The sequence below is a fragment of the Pongo pygmaeus genome, chromosome 4 (genome assembly GCF_028885625.2).
Source record: "Pongo pygmaeus isolate AG05252 chromosome 4, NHGRI_mPonPyg2-v2.0_pri, whole genome shotgun sequence".
In the NCBI taxonomy this organism is placed as follows: Eukaryota; Metazoa; Chordata; class Mammalia; order Primates; family Hominidae; genus Pongo; species Pongo pygmaeus.
This window is the reverse complement of record NC_072377.2, coordinates 76,762,518-76,775,486: the sequence shown is the minus strand read 5'-3', so window position 1 is coordinate 76,775,486 and position 12,969 is coordinate 76,762,518.

Below are 12,969 nucleotides of genomic sequence, written 5' to 3'. Positions count from 1 at the left end.
ATATATTTATAAATATATTTAGATATATTTATATATATTTATAAATATATTTAGATATATTTATAAATATATTTATATATATTTATATATATTTATATATTTATATATATTTATATATATTTATATATTTATATATTTATATATATTTATATATTTATATATTTATATATATTTATATATTTATATATTTATATATATTTATATATATTTATATATTTATATATATTTATATATTTATATATATTTATATATATTTATATATTTATATATATTTATATATTTATATATTTATGTATATTTATATATATTTATATATTTATATATTTATGTATATTTATATATATTTATATATTTATGTATACTTATATATTTATATATTATATATTTATGTATAGATATATATTTATACATTATATATTTATATATAGATATATATTTATATATTATATATTTATATATAGATATATATTTATATATTATATATTTATATATAGATATATTTTATATATTATATATTTATATATAGATATATTTTATATATTATATATTTATATATAGATATATATTTATATATTTATATATTTATATATAGATATATATTTATATATAGATATATATTTATATATTTATATATAGATATATATTTATATATTTATATATATTTATATATTTTATATATATTTATATACATTTATATATATTTATATATTTATATATATTTATATATTTATATATTTATATTTATATATATTTATATATATTTATATTTATATATATTTATATATATTTATATATATTTATATATTTATATTTATATATATTTATATATATTTATATATATTTATATATTTATATATATTTATGTATATATGTATATATTTATATATATTTATGTATTTATATATTTATATAATTATATATTTATATATATTGTATATATATGTATATATATATTTGTATATATATTTGTATATATATTTATATATTTGTATATATATATTTGTATATATATTTGTATATATTTATATATTTGTATATATTTTTATATATATTTATATATATTTTTATATATATTTATATACATATTTATATATATTTATATATATTTTATATATATTTTTATATATTTATGTATATATTTATATATATTATATATGTTTATATATTTATATATATTTATATATATTCATATATATTCATATATATTTATATATTTATATATATAAAAGGAATATATATATTTTCCTTTTGTAGTATGTCTGTTCAAATATTTTGTCTTTTTAAAAAGTAAGTTTTTGGGTTTTTGTTTGTTTGTTTGTTTGTTTTTGAGAGGGAGTTTTATTCTTGTCGCCCAGGCTGGAGTGCAGGGGCACAAATCTCAGCTCACTGCAGCTTTCATCTCCTGTGTTCAAGTGATTCTCCTGCCTCAGCCTCCCAAGCAACTGGGAAAAAAGGCATGCACCACCATGCCTGGCTAATTTTTTTGTGTAATTTTTAGAGAGATGGGGTTTCGCCATATTGGCCAGGTTGGTCTTGAACTCTTGACCTCAGGTGATCCACCCGCCTCAGCCTCCCAAAGTGCTGGGATTACAGGCATGAGCCACAATGCCAGGCCATAAGTTATCTCTTTGTTATTGAGATTTACATATGAATCCTTTGCCAGATTTATGTATTACAAAATATCTTCTGCCGGTCAGTGACTTGACTTTTCAAGTACCCAGGTGACTTTTCTTTTTATTAATATTGTCTTTTAAAAGCAGAAATTTTGTATTTTGATGAAGCTCAATTTGTCAATATTTTCTTCATGGTTGGTGTTTTCTGTATCCTGTCTAAGAAGTCTTTGCCTACCTCAAGGTTACCAAGATATCCTTCTATGTTTTAGTCTAGAAGTTGTGTAGTATTAGCTTTTGCATTTAGGCCTATAATCCATTTAGAGTTAATTTTCGTATACGGCATGAGATAGGAACTAATGTTTCTTGTTTGTTTTTGTTTTGCTTTGTTTCCCACACATATACCCAGTTGTTCCAGTGCCCTTTGTTGAAAAGACTCTATTTTCCCAATTGAACCACCTTGGCCTATTTATTTAAAAAAAAATCAATTGACCATATATATGGGTCTATTTCTGGACTCTGTTCTAGTTCATTGATCTGTATGTCTATCCTCTGCCAGTATCACAGTGTCTTGATTACTATTGTTTATAGTAGTCTTAAAATCAGTTGTGTAAATCTTCAGAATTATTATTATTTTCCAAAATAATTTTGGCTCTTCTGGTTCCTTCATTCATTTAATACCGATTTAATTTCTTTGAGAAATGTTTTAGAGTTATCAGTACACACGGTGTGTGTGTGTGTTATTCTAAATATTAATCATATTATTCTAAAACATTATTTTCTGGTATTGTAAATAGAATTTTTATTTCATTTTCCAGTTGTTTGTACTGATATATAGACATACAATTTATTTATGTATATTGATTTTGTGTTCTGCGTCCCTACTAAATTCACTTTTTGGTTTTAGCAGCTTTTGTACAAACTCCTTGAGATTTTCTATGATCACAATCATGTTTTACATCTTCCTTTCCAACATATGTGCTTTTGTTTCTTTTTTCTTGACTTTTTGTATGGCTAGGATCACAGCAAAATGTTTAACAGAAGTGATGAAAGAAAACTTCCTTTCCCTGGCCCTCATGTTAGAGAAAACATTCAGTCTTTCACCAAAAAATATGACACTAGCTAAAGGTTAGCAGACGCAGAAGCATTTGACAAAATTCAAAATTCATTTGGAATAAAACGCTAAAGCCATCTATATTGTCTCTCTCTCTCTCTTTTTTTTTTTTTTTTTGAGACAGAGTCCTGCTCTGTTTCCCAGGCTGGAGAGCAGTGGTGTGATCTCAGCTCACTGCAGCCTCAACTTCCCAACTCAAGCGATTCTCCCACCTCAGCCTCCCAAGTAGCTGGAACTACAGGTGAGCACCACCACAGCCAGTTAGTTTTTTGATTTTTTTGTAGAGATGGGGGGGTCTCACTATGTTGCCCAGACTGGTCTTGAACTCCTGGACTCAAGCAACCCTCCTGCCTCAGCCTCCCAAAGTGCTGGGATTCGCGGTGTGGGTCCCTGCGTCCAGCCTAGATTGCCTTCCTTTAAAGACTGTTGCATTTTGTTTTTGTAGGCAGTTGATTCATTTATGGATTGGCCTATTCTTTTTTTGAGGAAGATCTAGAGTAGCCTTTATTTTAGGTTAGTATGGTCCTAATCCTGAGGTGTGGTCTTTCTGGTACTCTACTCAAAGCCCTTGGTGTCCAATGAGGTCTTTTCACTCTGGTTGTTCAAACTTTAAGCATCTCCCAACTCCGTATAAGCTCCAGAATTTGTTTAGTTCACAGTTACCTGGCAGCCATTCTTTCCCCAGTGGTGCTTTGATCCACCTTGTGGTGCCTCACTCTGCACATGTGCTGCTTGGTATTTAGCCAAAGACTCGAGGGGAACCCTATGACCTGGAAATTCTTTTTTTCGTTTTTTTGAGGCAGAGTCTTGCTCTGCTGCCCTGGTGCAATCTTGGCTCCCTGCAACCTCCACCTCCTGGGTTCCAGTGATTCTTGTGCCTTAGCCTCCCAAGTAGCTGGGACTACAGGCACCCACCACCACGCCCAGCTGTTGCATTTTTACTAGAGATGGGGTTTCACCGTATTGGCCAGGCTGGTCACGAACTGCTGGGCTCAAACCATGCTCCCGCCTCAGCCTCCCAAAGTGCTGGGATTACAGGCGTGAGGCACTGCACTTGGCCAACCTGGAATTCTTTCTCTGTGTAGTTTCTTCTTCTAAAAGGTTCTTTCTGCCTTAGTCTCCCCGAACTCCGGTATCTGTGTCTTCAGCTCAGTGAGACTTCTGCATTTTGCTTAGCTTCTCCTTCTCTGTGTTGGAATTCAGCAAATGGCTCTGACAGAACGTCTGGGTGGTTGGAAGGCTCACCTTGTTTGTTTCCTTTCTGTCTTGATTAGAGCCCTGTGCTACCAATTATGTCTGAAACCAGTTATTTGATATATTTACCCAGCTTTCTAGTTATGTATGGCAGAATGGCCAGCCAGTACTAGTTACTATGCCATGGGTGGAAGCAGAAGAGTCATTAATCTCTTCTCATTTAGAGCAGGGGTCAGTTAACTTTTTCTTAAGAGCCAGATAGTAAACACGTTAGGTTTTCAGGCAACACTGTTTCTGTTGCAATAGCTCAGCCATGTCATTATAGCACAAAAGTGGCCATAGTCAATACCTAAGTTAGTGAGCATCATTATGTTCAAATGAAACTTTATTTATAAAAACAGGCAACAGACCCGCAGCCCATAGTTCACCAGCCCTTGATCTAGAACAATACTCCAGCCATTTTCCCCCTGTGACATTGACTTTGTCAAGACTCCAGGCCAGTCATCTTACCGAATGCTCCAAATCCTATTTTCTCAAGATATCATATAACATATTCCTTTATCCCTTATATTTTCTATAAAAGGTCATTGGGTCAAAGGCCTCATGAGAATCAGGCTAAACGTTTTTTTCACAGGAATAATGTCTTAGGTGATGTTGAAAATATTAACTTTTGAAAAAGCATCATCAAAGTCAGTGCAACTGAGTGAAGGTCATTCCTGAATTCATTCATTCTCCCATCCATCATCCATCTGCCAAAAACTCATGATGCAGTTACCTCTGCCAAGTGTGGTGCTACAAGTGCTCAACAGGATACAGTGATGTGGTCCAACTTGCCGTCAGTGGGGTTGGGGTGGGATTGGTGGGTGACACCAAAGCACAGTGCTAGAAAAGTCAGCATCTCACTCTTTTTCTGGGCCAGGGCCAAAGGGCTTACTTTATCTGGAACACTTGTAACAATGCAGATTCACTAACCCCTTGGACCCACTGGAATAGAATCTCTTGATGAGACACAGAAATCTGTGTTTTAACTGGTTCCATGATATTAACAGGTCAAAGGACACTGAAGGCCGGTGTGATGAAAGTCAGCTCCTAAGGGGGAAAGCCACCTACCTGGAAGGAGGCTGCATCTTCTTCTGATTTACTATTAGGTGTACCGGAGGTGAACATGCCTCACAGGTCAGTGGTCACCCAGCAGTCACCCACTGCTTTCATTATAAGAGAAAAAGCATCCTGGCCTTGGGAACTGTAGTGATTCTTAAATAGGTTCACAAATTCATTGCGACAACTCCCTTCAAAAGGTGAAGGCTAATTCCTCTCCCCTTTGGTGTGGGCCAGACTTAGTGATTCACTTCTAACAAATAGAGTCTAGCAGAAGTGATGGTGTGTGACTGCAAGACCGGATCCTGAAAACACTTGTAGCATCCCCCTTGCTCTCCCTTCGATCTCTTGCTCTGAGGGGCCCTGGGCATCACGCTGCAAAGACATTCCAGCAGCCCTGTGGGAGTCCACATGGAAAGAGCTGAGTCCGCAGCCAGCATGAACCAGCCAGCCATATGAGTGACTGTCCTAGTCTGTTCAGGCTGTCCTAACAAAAATACTAGAGACCAGGTGGCTCATAAACAACAGATATTTCTTTCTCATAGTTCTGGAGACTGGGAAGTCCCAGATCAAGGCACCGGCAGATTCGGGGTCTGGAGAGGGCCAACTTCCTGGTTCATAGATGGCTGTCTTCTTGCCATGTCCTCCCGTGGTGAAAGGGGCAAGGGAGCTCTCTGGGGTCTCTTTTATAAGGACACTAATCTCATTCATGAAGACTCCACCCTCATGACCTAATCACCTCCAAGGACCCCACCTCCAAATATCATCACACTGTGAATGAGGTTTCATCATATGAATTTAAGGAGGACACAGACATTCAGTCTGTAACAGTGACTATCTTGGAAGTGGGCTCTCCAGCCCCAGTCATGCCTTCAGGGGACTGCAGTCCTGGCTGACATCTTGACCACAACCTCACAGAGAGCTACCCAGAATTGCTGACCCACAGAAACATGCAAGGTAATATATGTGTTTTGCTCTTTGAAGCCCTTCATTTTTGGCCAGTTGGTTATGCAGCAATAGATAATGAATACAGGAACTTTGGACATATTTAGGGCTACTTCTGAGATCACATTGGGGAGCCCCGTCTGTCACTCCATTTGGGGCAGCCGGCTTCAGAACCACATGATATGGAGTTCTGCATGCTTTCCTGTTTGGCACATGTGTCTTCTCAACTGGCTCCTGAGCTCACAGTGAAATTCCCAGGCAAATACCTACATCAGGCCTCCAGAGCCAGGAGTTGGAGCATTCATTCCCTGGGTGAACTATGTTTGGAGATGACGCCATTACCTCCCCAATCCCAGCTGCTCTTTTGGGACTTCTGTCTGCCTGTAAGGCAGCTGGGCAGCCCTGCTTCTGGCTGGGAACAACTTTTCTGGGTGTAGAGTCAGCAGCACATACGGGTATCAAAGCTGCAACCTTTGTTTCGTTAATGTCACAATCTAACAAAACCAGCTGACTGGCTAAGATTTTGAAAAATAATAAAATGATGGTTTAGTGCCAAAACACGCCAGCCGATGCAATAGGGCCTATGAAGAAAAGTTAAAATGTAAGGGATCACCAAAACTTTTTGTTTAGAGTGAGTTTGGGGGTGAGGGAGCAAAGCACAGTATTGAGATATTTACTTGTTGGTTTGGTTTTGTGTTTTATATCTCTCTGACAGGTAGGCAAAAAGTGACTTTTCTTGCATCAAAAAATATTTAGGTTAATTTTTTAAAAAATTAGACTACGATCTAGTAAATAATAGGTAAAGAATATAAATAGTTCACAAAAAAGAAGATTCAAAACACTTTTAACATTTAAAAAGATGCTCAATCTCACTCATAGAGAAATGCAAATTACGGCTGTCCTCAAATCCAACCTTTCACCTATCAGATCAGCCAAAATGCAGAAGTCAAATTTAGATAACACTCTCCATTGATGAAGCTATAAGGAAATAGGCATATTTATATGTTGCTAATAAGTGCAAAATGGCACAGCCATTTTGGAGGAGAATTTGGCAATATCTAACAGAATTACACATACATTTATGTTTTAAAGTAGCAATGACACTTTTAGGAGTTTGCACTGCAGATACACCTTCACAAATCAAAAGGAACATAAGCACAGGATGATTCATTCTGACATTGTTTGTAACACTGAAAGATGAGAAACAATCTAGATGCCCATCATTAGAGGACTGGTTGAAGAAACTATGGTACAGTCACACAATGGGGCACTATCCAGCCATACCAAAAAAGTGAGAAGGTTCGCTATATATGGAGTGATTGCCAGGAGATACAACTAAATGAAAAAAGCAAGGTGCAGGGCCGCATATATTAGTGTGTGCGCATGTGTGTGTGTGTGTGGCGTGTGTATTGCAAAAAGAAAGACTGGAAGGTAGAACAGGGTAGATGAGACAGGGATAGGAATGAGACTTCTCTACATACACTTTTTAATATAGTATATGTTGTATGTGTTCAAAAATAAAATTAAATTAAAAAACAAAATTAGCTTTAATGTTGAATATAAACACGAGTAAATGAGCCTAATGATATATCAAATTGGTAATATGAAAACAAAGAAAAAATTATTTAAATGAGTTTAATACACTATTCTAACTTCACATACATAGATATGTTTGAAGGATAAAAATCTTCAAAAAATCTTGTTACTTAACTCTGTAGTTTTATTGTTATTAACAATATTGAATTGTAATTTTGAAACTTTTTTGTATTATACAATAAGTCAAGGTAAATGTGTAATAAATAGGTAAATGTGATAGTTCATTTTATGCATCAACTTGACTTGTTAACAGAAACCAAGATTTTCAGAGTAAGAAAAAAGAAACAAAATATAAAATCAAAGTGATAGGGTTTGGATCTGTGTCCCCACCCAATCTCATGTCAAATTACAACCCCCAGTGTTGGAGATGGGGCCTGGTGGGAGGCGATTCGATCATGGGGGTGGATCCTTCATGAATGGTTTAGCACCATCCCCTTGGTGCTGTCTGGTGATAGAGTTCTCATGAGACCTGGTTGTTTAAAGGTGTGTAGCGCCTCCCCTCTCCCCCCGGCCCACTTCTCAGTCCTGCTCCTGTCATGTAAGACGCCTGCTCCCACTCTGCCTTCTGCCATGAGTAAAAGTTCCCTGAGGCCTCCCCAAAAGCAGATGCTGCCATGCGTCCTGTACAGCCTGTGGAACTATGAGCCAATTAAAACTCTTTTCCTTATAAATTAACCAGTCTCGGGTATTTCTTTTACAGCAACGTGAGAACAGAGTAATACACAGAGTTAAGAAAAAAAGTGTTAAGTTAAATTTAAATTGGAAATGTTAATGTCAATTTATGGTTTTAAAAAAATCTCTTAGCTCTTGAAAGTGCTGGAAACGACACTTCAGTAGCAATAAGCAAACTTCAACTCCAAATCTTGGTTTCTAAATATATTTTCCACAGAAAGATTCAGGGCTAGAGAAATGGCTTTTCCAGGTATGGGGCAGGGAAACAAAGTGAGCTTAGGGTAGCTTACTCTCTGGGGAACATGTAAAAAATACAGAAGAACCACCATAAAGGATTGACCAAATTTGGAATTATTTGAACATAAAAGAAAACATTGATTTAATTGAAATTCATGACTTTATATGAGTTTATAGGGACAGGAGAGAGAGAGGAAAAAAAAAAAAAAAAAAAAAACCAGGGAGACAGAGTCTCATTTGCCATTACTGTAGAGATTTTCACATGAACTCCTTGCTCTGTGCTATGGATTGAATTGTGTACCACTCCCCGCTACCCCCTAAATTTATAGGTTGAAGCCTTAACTGCCAAGGTGATGTAAAGATATTTGGAGACAAGGCCTTTCCAAAGGTAATTAAGATTAAGAGAGCTTATAAAGCCCGAAAGCAAAAAGACAAGTGTCCTTATAAGAAGAAGAGACACAAAGAGTGTGGACCCACAGAGGTAAGGCCATGTGAGGACACAGCAAGAAGGTGGTCTTCTGCAAGCCAAGGAAAGAGGCCTCACCAGAAACCAACCCTGCCAGTTCCTTGATCTTGGACTTCAGTCTCCACAACTGTGAGAAAATTGATTTCTGTTTAAGCCACCCAGTGTGTGGTATTTTCTTATGCCAGCCCTAGCAGACTAATACACTCTGAAAATTGGTATTTAAAGGTAAAAAAGAAATTCTTATCCTGGCTTTTTAGGAACACCTGTAGTCTGTCCTGGTTGATGCATGAACGCTTGCCCTTCTTTACAGAGGCCTGTGATGACATCATTGAATTGGACAGGCAAGGGTCATTACTGGATGCTAGAGCCATTAGGAAAAGGTTTGCTGGGGAACAGACAGGGATTCGCACTGTGCCAAAATATTACCCCAAGATTCAGCAGCCACCACCTTAGAGTTCATACTTTGCACCCCTAAATGTGAACAACCTCCAATTAAGGGCCTTCTGATATGAGGAAGTCTGAAACATACAGCATTTCCTCTGAAGTATTTTTGTTTAAATGTTTAACAATAATCTACATGAGCTTTTAGGTCTAACTTCTAGTTCTAGTTTCCAGGGACACAGGGAACACAGAACCATGTTAACCAACCCCTTGAGGAGACTAGAATGCAAGACATTATACCACTGGCTGGTCAGTGAAGTGAAAATAAAAATGGACTGAAGTGGTAGTCTGTATTAATGAGATAAAACTGACTTTAAAAAAATGACTGGAGGCCAGGTGCAGTGGCTCACACCTGTAATTCCAGCACTTTGGTCAGGAGTTCGATACCAGCCTGGCCAACATGGCAAAACCCCATTTCTACTAAAAATACAGGAAAATTAGCCAGGCATGGTAGTGTGCACCTGTAATTCTAGCTACTCGGGAGGCTGAGGCACAAGAATTGCTTGAACCCAGGAAGCAGAGGCTGCAGTGAGCTAAGATCACGCCATAGCACTCCAGCCTAGGTGGAGTGAGACTCTGTCTCAAAAGATAAATAAAGAAAAAATTAAAAAATTATAAAATGATTGGAATATAGTAGCTGGGGATGGTGGCAGGCACCTGTAATCCCAGCTATTTGGGAGGCTGAGGTGAGAGGATCACTTGAACCCGGGAGGTGGAGGCTGCAGTGAGCCGAGATTGTGCCACTGCACTCCAGCCTGGGTGACAGAGAGAGACTCCAAATAAAAAATAAATAAATAATATGGATTGCATATTAGATAATAATAGTGTATCAATGTTAAATTTCCTGAATTTGATACTTGGATCATGGTACTGTTGGCTTTTTAAAAGAATATCCTTATTTTTAGGAGATAAATCCTGAAGTATTTTGGGATACAGAATTGTAATGTTGACAGTTTACTCTCAAATGATTCAATATTAAGACAATAATATTGCATTAGTCAGGGTTCTCCTGAGAAACAGAACCAATAGGGGAGAGAGAGAGAGAGAGGGAGTGCGTGTGTGTGTGTTTGTGCGTGTGTGTCACAGAGAGAGAGAGATTTATTATGGAAATTGACTCGTGATTATGGAGGCCGAGAAGTCCCACAATATGCTGTCTGCAAGCTGGAGAACCAGCAAAGCTGGTTGTGTAATTTCAGCCTAAGTCAGGAAACCGGAGAACAGGTGGAGGGAGGGGACCTGTAAGTCCTGGAGTCCAAACTCCCAAGCACAAGGAACTCTGGTGTGTGAGGGCAGGTAAAGATGAATGTCTCAGCTGAAGAAGAGAGAGCAGATTCACCCAGCTTCTGCCGTTTTGTTCTATTAGGGCCCTCAATGAATTGGATGAGGGTGGATCTTCTTTGGATTCACCCTCACCCAGTGGATTCAAATGCTAACCTCTTCCGGAATCCAATATACACCCAGGAATAATGCTTTTAAAGTTTTCATTTTTTTTAAGTTTTTTATTTTTTGCTTCTTTATTGATTTATTTTTATTGAGAAGTTTTCACCATATTGCCCGGACTGGCCTCCAACTCTGGGGCTCAAGCAATTCTCCTGCTTCAGCCTTTGGAGTAACTGGGATTCCAGGCGCCTGCCACAGAATTAATGTTACCAGCTATCTGGACATCCCTTGCCCCAGTCAAACTGACACATACAATTAACCATCACAAATACGTGTACGGATAGATACATATTATATATTGTAATATATATTTTATATATATACACATTCAAAATAAATACAACTGAAACAATAAAAACTTTCAGACAAAAATACAAACATGAATTTTGGCATTTTTTCCTCATAGCAAAAAATTGGAAACAAAAAAATAGACACGTAACAGCAGGGAACTGGTGGAAAAAGTACACTCGCTTGTCAAAGATCTTTTAATCTTTTAATTTTTTTTTTTTTTTTTTTTTTTGAGACAGAGTCTTGCGTTTTCTCCCAGGCTGGAGTGTGGTAGGCACAACCTCTGCCTCCCAAGTTCAAGTGATTCTTGTGCCTCAGCCTCCTAAGTAACTGGGATTACAGGCGCACACCACCGCGCCCAGCTAATTTTTGTATTTTTAGTAGAAACGGGGTTTCACCATGTTGGCCGGGCTAGTCTTGAACTCCCAACCTCAGGTGATCCGCCTGCCTCAGCCTCCCAGAGTGCTGGGATTATAGGCATGAGCCACCATGCCCAGCTCTTTTAATCTTTTAATATTACAAACAACAATAATAAATTTCTCAGTAGCATGCCGTGCTGTTTGATAGCACTTATCTACTTCATGATCTGGCTGGCAGCCAGTCTCTATAATCTCCAGGGTTTGCTGGGGAGGTGTTCCTGGCCAGAGCTGCACCCCACCAGCCTGCCTAGGGCTACGGCCCCTCCCCTGCTGTACCTGGGCTCAAGACCCAGCCCCACCTAGGCTCCTCACAATGTCTCTGTAGATTCCCCAGCTAAGACTAATTCCAGGGGCGTTGGGCAGCACCATTCGGTGATTCTTCTTTCACACACACACACACACACAAACACAAACCCCTAACCACAGGCCATCGTGTCCATCCCAACTCCCTGCAGAAGAGGCTACATGCTGTGACCACCCTCTGCCCGGCTCTTCCGTGCTGCTCCCGCCAATTACCAGTGCTAAGGGAATTTCCAACTGAAGCAGCAAGTGTTGAAGTGATTTTTCTTCCCAGGTTGGAGAACCAAAATTGCCTGCCCAACAGCAAAGAACACGCCGCTCTGGTGCATGCTATGGCCTTACACTGAACTTGAAGTTTCCTTTTGAAACTTTGATAGACACTTTGCCCTCTCTAATCTCATCCCACTTCCACCTGGCAAGGTTCCAGAGGGAAAGGTTTCCAGAGCCAGGAGCCTAGGGAAAGGAGTGGAGGAGACCCTTATAGGAGCTGGACTGGAATTTTAGTGTCTTTCTAGAGCTGAAGGGCACCCTAGAAATGGGCGAGGATGGGAGAGGGGCAGTTGCCTACCCACAGCCACATACAATTGTGCTAAGATCCTTTCCCAGTGCACAGCTGTGACGGACACAGGCCTTGGCATCAGGCAGACCTCGGCACAGGTTCTGGCTCTGCCAGAGTCTACCTGCAGGACTTGTAATAACACGTTACCTTGCCCAGATCAGCAGGGATGAGTCCATGAGACACTGAGGGGAAGTTGCTTAGAGAGGCCTGGCCCCTGTAAGACCTGTGCTTCCGTCCTCACCTGCAGGCTCCTAGGGGTAAACTCCAGCTTGACAGAAAAGGCTGAGACAGCAGCAGGGTAGGCTCCCAGCAACTCTACTGCCTGGAGGACCAGTGATATAGGAGTTAAAAAGGAATTATTTAGGCAGATAGTGAAGGTAAGGAAGCCCTTGGTAAGGTTTTCCTTTTGATGAAAAGCAGCCCCCAAAATCATTTTGTTTTCTGACAAAGACCAGGCTGTAAAATCCAGCTGCAGACATAGACAAGGAAGCTGGAAGCTTGGACAGGCAAATGCTGACAGTTGTGCGAATAGGAAAATGCTACCTGGGAATAGGCATGTTCAAAATGGCGGCTCTATTTGCCATTTTCTT